This window comes from Narcine bancroftii, chromosome 1, assembly GCF_036971445.1.
Source record: "Narcine bancroftii isolate sNarBan1 chromosome 1, sNarBan1.hap1, whole genome shotgun sequence".
NCBI classification, from domain to species: Eukaryota; Metazoa; Chordata; class Chondrichthyes; order Torpediniformes; family Narcinidae; genus Narcine; species Narcine bancroftii.
Window position 1 is genome coordinate 74,007,835 of NC_091469.1, and position 11,525 is coordinate 74,019,359.

Consider the following 11,525-nt stretch of genomic DNA (forward strand, 5'->3'; position numbering starts at 1 on the left):
AGTACTTCGACGTTAGGGATGAAAGCGCTCCAATGGATGTTGAGGATGGAGCGGAGACAACGCTGGTGGAAGCGTTCTAGGAGCCGTAGGTGATGCCGGTAGAGGACCCATGATTCGGAGCCGAACAGGAGTGTGGGTATGACAACGGCTCTGTATACGTTTATCTTTGTGAGGTTTTTCAGTTGGTTGTTTTTCCAGACTCTTTTGTGTAGTCTTCCAAAGGTGCTATTTGCCTTGGCGAGTCTGTTGTCTATCTCATTGCCGATCCTTGCATCTGATGAAATGGTGCAGCCGAGATAGGTAAACTGGTTGACCGTTTTGAGTTTTGTGTGCCCGATGGAGATGTGGGGGGGCTGGTAGTCATGGTGGGGAGCTGGCTGATCGAGGACCTCAGTTTTCTTCAGGCTGACTTCCAGGCCAAACATTTTGGCAGTTTCCGCAAAGCAGGACGTCAAGCGCTGAAGAGCTGGCTCTGAATGGGCAACTAAAGCGGCATCGTCTGCAAAGAGTAGTTCACGGACAAGTTGCTCTTGTGTCTTGGTGTGAGCTTGCAGGCGCCTCAGATTGAAGAGACTGCCATCCGTGCGGTACCGGATGTAAACAGCGTCTTCATTGTTGGGGTCTTTCATGGCTTGGTTCAGCATCATGCTGAAGATGATTGAAAAGAGGGTTGGTGCGAGAACACAGCCTTGCTTCACGCCATTGTTAATGGAGAAGGGTTCAGAGAGCTCATTGCTGTATCTGACCCGACCTTGTTGGTTTTCGTGCAGTTGGATAATCATCAACATGAAACAACATGATTATATGAGTATAATGTGTTACCTTTTGGCATGAAAAATGCCCTTGCGACATTTCAAAGGATGATTAATTTGGTAATCAAGGGGTTAACACATACAGATGCTTATATTGATGACTTGGTCACAAAGAGTGACAAATAGGAAGAACATTTGAAGGAATTGGACAAATTGTTTGCAAGATTATCTAAAGCAAACTTAACTGTTAACTTAACAAAGTGTGAATTTGGCCACTGTAACGTTCTTGGGCCATGTAGTTGGTCATGGCAAAGTTGCACCTATTCAAGCAAAGGTGAATGCAATTTCTGAATTTTCTATTCCCAATGGCAAGAAAGCAGTGATAAAGTATATAGCAATGGAAATATATTATAGGAAGTTTTGCAGAAATTTTGCTGAGGTTGCTCTTCCTTTAACCAACCTTTTGAAGAAAGTGGAGACATTTGTGTGGACTAAAGAGAATCAGGCAGCTTTAGAAAATTTAAAGGATATGCTATGCAATCATCCTGTGTTTAAAATCTCCTGATTTTGATAAACCTTTTTCTGTAGCAGTGGATGCTAGTGAGGGAGCAGCAAGTGCAGTTTTATTGCAAAAACCTAATGAAATGGACCATCCAGTTGCCTACTTTTCAAAAAAAATTAATGTTCATCAAAGGAACTATTCCACTATTGAAAAAGAACTGTTGTCTATCGTGTTTGCTCTGCAGAATTTTGATGTGTATCTCGGTACCTCTCAAGAACCAATTGTGATATTTATTGACCACAATCCTCCAGTGTTTTTTGAATAAACTGAAGAACAAAAACAGAAGATTGTTAAATTGGAGTTTAATATTACAATAGTATAATCTGAAGATTATTCATATCAGAGGTTCAAATAATATTATAGCAGATTGTTTGTCAAGATATTAAAATTGATCATGTGTAAAAAAAAAAAATGCTCTCAACCTTGTAACTTTATTATATATATGTATTGTGAATTGTTATATATATATTTAGTGATTTTAAAGACAGTTTAGTTATTACTGAATTTTAACTCAAGAGTTAAAATTCCTTTAAAGGGAGAGGTGTGATGGAATATTTGGAGATGTTTTTGGGAGATAAATTGGTAAAATTAGAGTAGGTTACATACATATACACACTTTAAAACAGATCTTAATTGAAATACTGAAGAATTCATATTCAGTGACTTCAGAAACTATGGAGAATGCTATTTCACAAGTAGGTGCTAATTGAAATGATGTCATGAAATAAATAGGCTATTTTCTTGGGAGAACAACCGGAGTAAGGTTGTCTGTGTTGGATCTTTTTGCAAGGCTTTTGAACTCTCTGCAAAGTGATCACTCAGAGGTCATTGAGTGGTTTGTTTACCTAAAACAACAGATGGACTAGAAGACTGACTCCTATTGTTTGCTGGAGAAGGAGGGGGGTTTGCAAGTGAGAGAGAGAAGGACATGTGGCTGGCAGTTGGAATCTCAGAGAGAGGGAGAGACTGAACAGTGTCAGCCAAGAGAAGCTTGTTGGAACTGAAACAGAATCTCCAGAGTGGTGGATGGCTGGAAGTGCTATCTGTCTGATGTTTCTCTTGGAATAAGGGAAACAGAAAGGAACTCTCTGGTACCCTGAATGAAAAAAGGTTATTATCTGGAGTACCCTGATGGGGAAAGTTTCATCAGCAAGATATTGAGGTGACTAATGGTGGTACCTCAGTTATGGAAATCAAGGAAAAGCACACCTCTCTCTGCAAACCTACAAGAACCTTCCTGAGTAGTAAGCCTGGTGAACTTTATACATGTTAAATTCTGTGCACAGTATAAGAATTGCCTGCACCCAGTGAACTTGAAAGAACGATAACTGTGAACCAAAGAACTTTTCTTAAATTTACATACATATTACATACACGTGCACTTAGAATTAGTAGGAGGTTAAGTTAAGTTAATAGTGATAAGTTAAAGTTTGATTCTGTTTTCAAGTTTAAATATAATTAAAAACAACTTTTGTTGTGGTGAATATCTGTTGCTGTTGGGTTTTGGGGTCCTTTGGGCTTGTACCTGATGCATTGAAAGCTTATTTAAGAGGACAAATTATAAGTTCCTCTTTAAAGCTTAAAAAGGAAAACATGAAAGATACAGATAAATAGGAAAAAGATATAACTTTATTGGTAAAAATTCAAAAATCACCTTCTGAAGTTAAGTATAGAACTTTTGTTTATAAAAAATACAATATATTACAATGTTAACATACAGAACAGAGAAAATGATATTACATTCTAAACAGAAATATTATGAATTAGGGGAATGATCACATAAGGTTTTGGCTTGGCAATTAAAATTGAACAATCCTCTAGAACAATCAATGCAATACATCAGGATAATGATTAAGCCACTTACAAACCACAAGAGATTAATGAAGTATTTAGAACATTTTATGAAAAGATCATTACATGATGAAAAGACTATAGATGATCACTTGTCACAGCTGTCATTATCGAATTTACCTCAAGATGATTTAGATAGTTATTTTACTGAACAGGAGGTATTTGATGTGCTTTCTAGTTTACAAAATAATAAATCTCCAGGTGAAGATGGGTTTACAGTTGAATTTTACAAAGAGTTTAAAGATTTATTGATTCCATTATTCATGAAGGTAATAGCACAAGCTTTTGAACAACATTGTCTTTCAGAAACCTTTTCCATAGTAATTATTATGGTTATTCCTAAAATAAGATAGAGATCCATTAAAACTAACTTCCTATAGACCTACATCTTTATTGAATATAACTTATAAAATTGTAGCAAAAGTATTAGCAAATAAAATTAATGAATATCTTCCTGATTTAATAAATATGGACCAGATAGCTTTTGTTAGAAATAGACAAACTTCAGAAAATATAGTAATGTTATTAAGTATAATTCATTTAGCTCAGAAAAAAAAGAAGATTTGAGCCCTATTGTAGCTTTAGATGCAGCAAATAGAATAGGAATTTTTGTTGAGTAAATTTGGTTTTGGTATAAATTTTACAAATTGAGTTAAGGCTTTATAGAAGTCCTAAAGCTAAATTGACCAAAAATGGACAGGTATCTCAATTTTAAAATTTGAATAGTTCAAGTATCACCTGCTTTGTTTGCTTTTGCCATAGATCCATTGGCACAAAAGATTAGGGATGATCAGCAATTAAAGGGATTTGAGATAGACAAGACTCAGCATAAAATTAGTTTATTTGTGGATGATATATTAATTTATTTAAGTCAACCATAGATGTCCAAGACTTTATCAACAATTATTAGACTATGGGCAACTGTCAGGGTATAAAATAAATTGGGATTAAAGTGAGGTGATGGAATTAGTTAAAGAAGACTATTCATATTGTAGAGAAATTGCTCATTTTATATGGACTGATAAGATTAATTACTTGGGTATATGTATTGATACTAATTCAACAGCATCGAATCCATGCTGCTGAAGATCCAACTGTGTTGGGTAGGTCATGTCTCCAGAATGGAGGACCATCGCCTTCCCAAGATCGTGTTCTATGGCGAGCTCTCCACTGGCCACTGAGACAGAGGTGCACCAAAGAAGAGGTACAAGGACTGCCTAAAGAAATCTCTTGGTGCCTGCCACATTGCCCACCGCCAGTGGGCTGATATCGCCTCAAACCGTGCATCTTGGCGCCTCACAGTTCGGCGGGCAGCAACCTCCTTTAAAGAAGATCACAGCGCCTACCTCACTGACAAAAGACAAAGGAGGAAAAACCAAACACCCAACCCCAACCAACCAATTTTCCCTTGCAACCGCTGCAACCGTGTCTGCCTGTCCCGCATCGGATGTCAGCCACAAACGAGCCTACAGCTGACGTGGACATTACCCCTCCATAAATCTTCGTCCGCGAAGCCAAGCCAAAGAAAAGAAAGAGAATTTGAAAAAAAAATAAATTACATACCAATATTCAAAATAATAGAAGATTTGAAAAAGTGGGTTGATTTATCAATTATGTTAATAGTGAGTGTCAATTGTATTAAGATGAATATTTTTTCCAAGAATTCAATATTTATTTCAAACTTTGCCTCTACCTTTACCTCAAAAATATTTCCTAGATTTAAATAAACAGCTTAGGAAATTTCTTTGGAAAGGGAAAATGGTATGAAAGACATTAGTGAAATTAACATGGAAATATGAACAAGGAGGATTGCAACTTCCTAACTTTAAGAATTATTATAGAGCAGCTCTATTAAGCTTTTTAGTTATATGTTTGTTAAATCTAGACCATCATGGGTAGATATTGAGTTAAGTAAGATAGGAGAAGTTATACCAGATGAATTTATTTATAAATGGGAACCTAATTTTAATATAATAGATAAGGAAGTTCCAATATTAAGACATTTATTGAATATTTGGAATAAAATTAAATTAGAAATTGATAGAAATATTCTTTCATTTAAAAACACCATTAATTAATCCTCTCTTAATTTTTTCAAAGGATAATCCATTTTAAAATATATGGTGTCATATGGAAATTTCCAAACTGGGAGATTGTTATGAAAATAATAGATTGATGTCTTTCAATCAGTTAATGCTTAAATATATTTCTCATAATACATTATTTGGTTATTTTCAGTTGAGGGCTTTTGTAAGAGAGAAATTAGGACCAGAAATGATTTTAAAAGACTTATTAATTTGGAAAAAAATATTGTTGATGTAATGATTAAAAAGTTTATTTCAATTACATATATATTTTATTACAAGAACAGATGCCTGAAGTAGATTTGTTCAACTCAAAAGCAAAATGGGAATGATATTTAGTTATTACCATAGAACAAGAAGATTGACAAAATTTGTGTAAAAAGGTTATGATGAATACTATTAATGTAAGATATATTTTACCTCATTATAATTTTTTACATCAATTGTATATTACACCTCAGAAATTAAATAGATGGAAACTGAATTTATCAGATCAATATTTTAGATATGGAATAGAAATTGGAACTTTTTTTTCATTCTACATGGTCTTGTACAAAGGTTAATTTTTTGGGGGTTTCTGTTTATAAACTTTTACATGTCCCTCTTGTGCCAGCCTCCACTACCATCCTGACAATGCATTTCCAGCACCCACCAAAAAACTACTTCTGACATCTCTCTCAAGCTTTTCTTCATCATCTTAAATTGATGTACTCTGCTATTTGCTATTGTTGCCCTGGAGAAAAGGAGTTTACCTTGTTTATGTCTCTTATAATCTTGTACATCATATATGACAGCATACAAGACAATTTGTATGTAAGACAACCGCTGAATTTCCACCTAAAATGTAAGTTTTGAGCTGTATAAGTCTAGACCAAGTCTGGCATTTAACACTGAGCAGAGGAGTGATGCTGCTGGGCACATTTAATATACTAATTCACAATATTTTAAAAGCAAATGACCCAGTACAGTTATGGGGGTGAATTTTCCTTTAAATCCTGAATCCTTTCCATTAGGTAATTTTGAAAGTCTCAATCCTGAATTATCATTGTCAGATTCTGAATTGAAATTTGTTAAGTTAACCATATAACCATTTACGGAGCGGAAACAGGCCATGTTGGCCTTTCGAGTCCGCACCGGTTCATTGATTTTGTGCGCCCTCTTCAGGCATTGGTCCCGGTAGATCTTCATTCAATAAGTCAGCATTATCATGTGTAAAATATGACATTTGTGAAACAAGGCTTAAATATGCCAATCCCTTTGCCACAAAACAAATCAGTCTCTGCCCAGAAACACTTACCAGTTCACCTCAAATGTCACTCAAATTTGGTTTTAGTAATAGCAAGAAAATGTGTTGATGTAATGTGGAAATCTGATGTCTTATTAACTTTAGAGGGGGCATGCTGAAATTTAAAGTTGCATTCCATTAGAAAAAATTAGGCATAATTTCAGGAACAAATACTCTATTTTTTTTTCAAATGTGAGGTCTGTATGCTAGATTTATGAAGTTAAAATCATGAAATTTATATTTAGTTTTATATTTTTTCTGTTCCACTAAGTTTTCCCTGAAGAAATAAAATTATGATTTTGTGAAGTTTTTAAGGTTTCTGAGTGTCACCTGATGCGATCCAAATTCATTACTTAATTGTGATTGTTTCTTATGAAATATTTTGTATTTTAGTTCTGGGACTATTATAGCTTTTTTGTGGGGGAGGGTGGGAGGAGTTTTAGTTTCTTTATAGTTTTAGTTTTCAGTTATCATTTTTTCTATATGTAGTTTCAGCATATACTTGTTAGTAATCCACTATATAACTTGATATATTATTCTCAATCATTTGATCTTATGTATGTTGATTAAATAAAATATTAAAAATAAAAAAAACAACATAGTTAAAGCATAAAATAATGTTTAATTCTCACCAAAAAATGCTGGCTCTGCCGATCACCAACATCTCCCCACCGAGGTCCTACTTGTGCTTAGAGCCCAAGGGTCCCACTCCTGCCTGGGAGCTTGCGGTCCCCACTTCCACCTGGGGTCCCCTACTGCCACCGTTGGGAGCCCGAAGTTCACTGCTGGCACTGTCGGGAGCTTGAGGTTTGCTGCTACCGCTGCTGGGAGCCCAATGCCCCCAGTCAGTTCGGCTCCAAAAATATTTCAGATAAATGAGGATTTGTAATTTGTTTTGGATAAAAAATTTGGATAACTGAGGATTTTGGAGAATCTGATTTTGGAATTTTGGATTTTGTAATAACATAATAACCATACAATAAAAAACATGGCTGATCTGATCATAGGCTCATTTGCAGCTACCTGCCTTCTCCTAACATCCCTTAATTCCCCTACTATGCAAAAATCTATCCATTCTTGTCTTAAATATGTTTACTGAGGTATCCTCCACAGCTTCCATGAGCAGAGAATTCCATAGATTCATCACTGGCAAAATAAGTTCCTCTTCTTCTCCTTCCTAAATCTACTACCCTGAATCTTGAGGCTATGTTCCCTAGTTCTCGTGTGACCCACCAGTAGAAAAAAAAACACTTCCTTCTATCTTACCTATTCCTTACATAATTTTATACACTTTTATAAGATTCCCTCTCATACTTCTGAATTCCAGCGAGTAGAATCCCAGACAATTCAAAATATCCTCATAGGATCACCCCCTCATCTCTAGAATCAATTTAGTGATCCTCTTCTGCACTGCCTTCAAGGCGATTATATCCTTCCTCAAGTAAGGAGACCAGAACTGCATGCTGTACTTCAAATGCAGCCTCAACAGTACCCTGTCCAGTTTCAGCATAACCTCCCGGCTCCACCAATGAAGGCCAACATTCCATTTGCCTTCCTGATAGCCTGCTGCACCTGCAAACTAACTTTTTGTGATTCATGCACCAGCACTCCCAAGTCCTTCTGTACAGCAGTATGCTGCAATTGCTTGTCATTAAAGTAATAATCGAATGTTTCATTTTTCCTTTCAAAGTAAATAACTTCACATTTACTAACATTGTCACACCCTCTGAAGACGCTCCATATCCTCTTTGCTTTTCCACTCAGTTTAATGTCATCAGCAAACTTAGATATCCTACTTAGATATCCCTCTTCCAGATCATTAATGTATATTGTGAACAATTGCAGTCCCAATACTGACCCCTGCAGAGCACCGCTCACCACTGATTTCCAACTAGAAAGACATCCATTTATTTCCAACTCTCTGCTTTCTATTGGTTAACCAATTCTCTATTCATGCTAATACATCACCTTCAACTCTATGCATCTTTATCTTATAGATAAGCCTTTGTCTATGGCACCTTAATGAAGGCCTTTTAGAAATCCAAGTAAATAACACCCACCTCTTCCTTCTATCTCCTGTGCTCAATATATCCTCAAAGAATTCTAGTAAATTTGTCAAACAAGACCTGACTCTGCTGAATACATGCTCCATCTGCCTGATGGATCCATTTTATTCCAGATGCCTCCCTATTTCTTGTTAATGATGACTTCAAGCATTTTCCCAACTACAGATGTTAACTGGCCAATAGTTACCTGCCTTTTTTGAACAGTAGCATGACATTTGCCATTTTCCAATCTGCTGGGACCTGCCCAGAGTCCAGAGGATTTTGGTAAACTATCACCAAAGCATCAGTTATTACCTGCCATTTCTTTCAGTACCCTGGGATTGATTCCGTCAGGACCAGGGAACTTATCTATCTTTAGACACACATGATTGCTCAGCAGCCATTCTTTAGTGATCATTATCATACCCCAGTCCTCACTTCTCATTGCATCTATCTTTGGCATGGTTGGTGTAGGGGCCAAAAATGTGTAATTTGTTTACTTGCCTTGTTAGGTCAGTGTCCCATTGGTTCCCACGAGCCTCAGAGCCATTTGCAGGTTCGGTTGGTTTTCCCTGGCCATCTTTGTTATTGTGCACCTACGCAAATTCCAGGAGCATAGGCAGTGCATTTGTGTATTCGAGTAATGGCTGGAGCATGCGTGGTGTGTTCGGGTATTAGGGTAATGGCTGGAACATGCGCGGTGTGTTTGGGCATTTGAGTGCCAGTGGAAGCATGCGCAATAATCTATGAAGCGAAACAGAGCTTCATATAGTATATTAAAACATGGCGACATAGAGAACCATCTTGTCCCTGGCCCGAAGCTTGTTAATTCTGGGTTCCATATGAAACAGTGGTAAGGAATTAATTTTACCCTTTTTAAATGTTCTTAGAAAGAATGGTACAGAGGTTTGCATTAGGAAAGAATTGTGAGATATATACGGCCAATAAAGCTTCTGATATCATTCCTGAAACATTATCAGAATTTGATTACAGGTAGACTGGGGAAGAGCATTAATTTTAACCTCCTATGATTTTGAATGCATTATCTAATTTTTATAACATTTACTTTCCTTGTGTGTTCCTCTAGATCTTGGGTTGGGTTGGTTTTCATCACGAGGCAGCGAGAAAACATCATCAACAATAAGGTAGGGTTAGAAGCTGTGATGTCATTCAATATCTGTACTTTTCCCTCTGTGTACCACTTACAATTCTCAAAATCATCAGAGCTATGTGATCAGACAAAAAAGAAAGAACCTGCAGACTTCCTGAGGCAGTGAATGTCAGTTGCTAAGCGACTCGAGAGCCTACCTACAGCAGTGAAGTTGTACATGCCTTTCCTTTGGTTTGATTTCAAAGTCACACCAGTGGGGATTCCTGCTGACCAGAAGTTGTGTGGACTTGTGAAAATTATTTTTAAATGATAGTAAGTAGCTAATTGTACTTATAATAAATGAAGTTTGAGCTTCTTGCTCATGGGATAGTGATAAACATTGTTAAATGTGAACTACCTCATGTAGCATTTGGAAGAATTTGCATTGTTTGTTTCTGGAAGTGTTTGATATGAATATTCCCATCAGCAAAGTAATCAGTGTGGCATTTCCTAAGCTGTATTATTCCAGGATTTTCATAGTAAATATTTAAGCACAGGAGTGTTATTTGCCACACTGCTGATAAGGGATACTTACCGTGAGCATTTTAAATAAATCCTTTATGCATGGATGTGCTTCTGTTGCTTTTTATATTTAGACCCTCATATCATAGCAAATCCTTTAGTGGGCTATGTGTCAAGCAAATTACATCGGAAAAAAAATAATTTGACTTTTCCATATATCCTTTGTAAGTTTTGCATCATTTTGATATTATAAATAAAGACATTCACCAATATTTCCTTGAACTCCAAGTGCTGAATTCCCATTTCCCAAGATGAAAAAAAACCAGTTAAATTTTATTGAAATTAATGAAGCACGAGGAAACCAAAGAAATGCACACATTTGGATTGAGGATTCCATTTTTGGAAAAAAATAAATCTTGGTTTGTGGTTACAAAAACATGCCAGCCAGTCATAATATGTCTGCAATGATAATTTGACCTAACATTTCTCAGGCAGCTAACAAACCATGTAACTAATGTGCATGTCAGCGAAGTCATTTATCCAGCTATTCCAATTATCATGGGGAATGCTTCAGAAAGATGCTAAGTGCGAAAATCCTCTATCAAGCACAAAATGCTCCACCTGAATTGCCATGGCCTATGGGTGCAGGGCCATGACCCAGAAATATACAGGCATGCCTATCTAGGTGTCATTGAAGCAGTGAGTGCTGACTCTTTACAAAGAAGCTCATGGAGGTGAGTGACAAATGGTTGTATTTCTACAGGAAGAACGTAAAGACAAGGCATGAATGTTACAAGGATCAATGCTCTATGGGCGTATGTCCACATATTTGAAAGTTGCATTAAATCTGAAGCTGCTACTTGTGTCTATTTGACTCGCTTGTAAAATGTGATAAGAACCAAAATGAACAGTCTCAATAAAGGGCCAAGGTATGGACATTGTTGCTGTTTCTTTATCCTTAAGCTGTTCTGAATCCTTCGTGGACACACTCACAACAAAGCATTAAAAACAGGGTCAAGACAGCAGTGCAAATGCTGGGGCTTTAAACTAGTAAGGTTGGGGAGATGGGTTCATGTCAGGGAGGAGGGCAAGAACAGAGTCTTTAGGCAAAGAAAAAAGGCTTTTTCACACAATCTGGAGGTGGAACAGCAGCAGGTGATAAATAGTGGCCATAGTAACAATTTTAGAGAGAGTGAGAGGCAGATAGTTAAAGGTGGAAGATCTCAGATGCATTTATTTCAATGCAAGGAGTGTGGTAAACAAGGTGGATGAACTAATGGTGTGGATTGACACTGGCATTATGATGTGATAGCAATTTGTGAGACATGGTTGAA

General features: G+C 36.6%; 1 long non-coding RNA gene across 1 annotated transcript in view; it reads left to right on the forward strand.

Annotated features, from left to right (window-relative positions):
• Window positions 1-11,110, forward strand: part of LOC138759789 (uncharacterized) — a 116,967-nt gene extending 105,857 nt beyond the window's left edge. The window contains exons 2-3 of the long non-coding RNA XR_011355089.1: window positions 9,667-9,724; window positions 10,955-11,110. This is a non-coding gene — a long non-coding RNA (uncharacterized lncRNA). The remainder of the gene's footprint in view (window positions 1-9,666; window positions 9,725-10,954) is intronic.
• The last annotated feature ends 415 nt before the right edge of the window (window positions 11,111-11,525 follow it).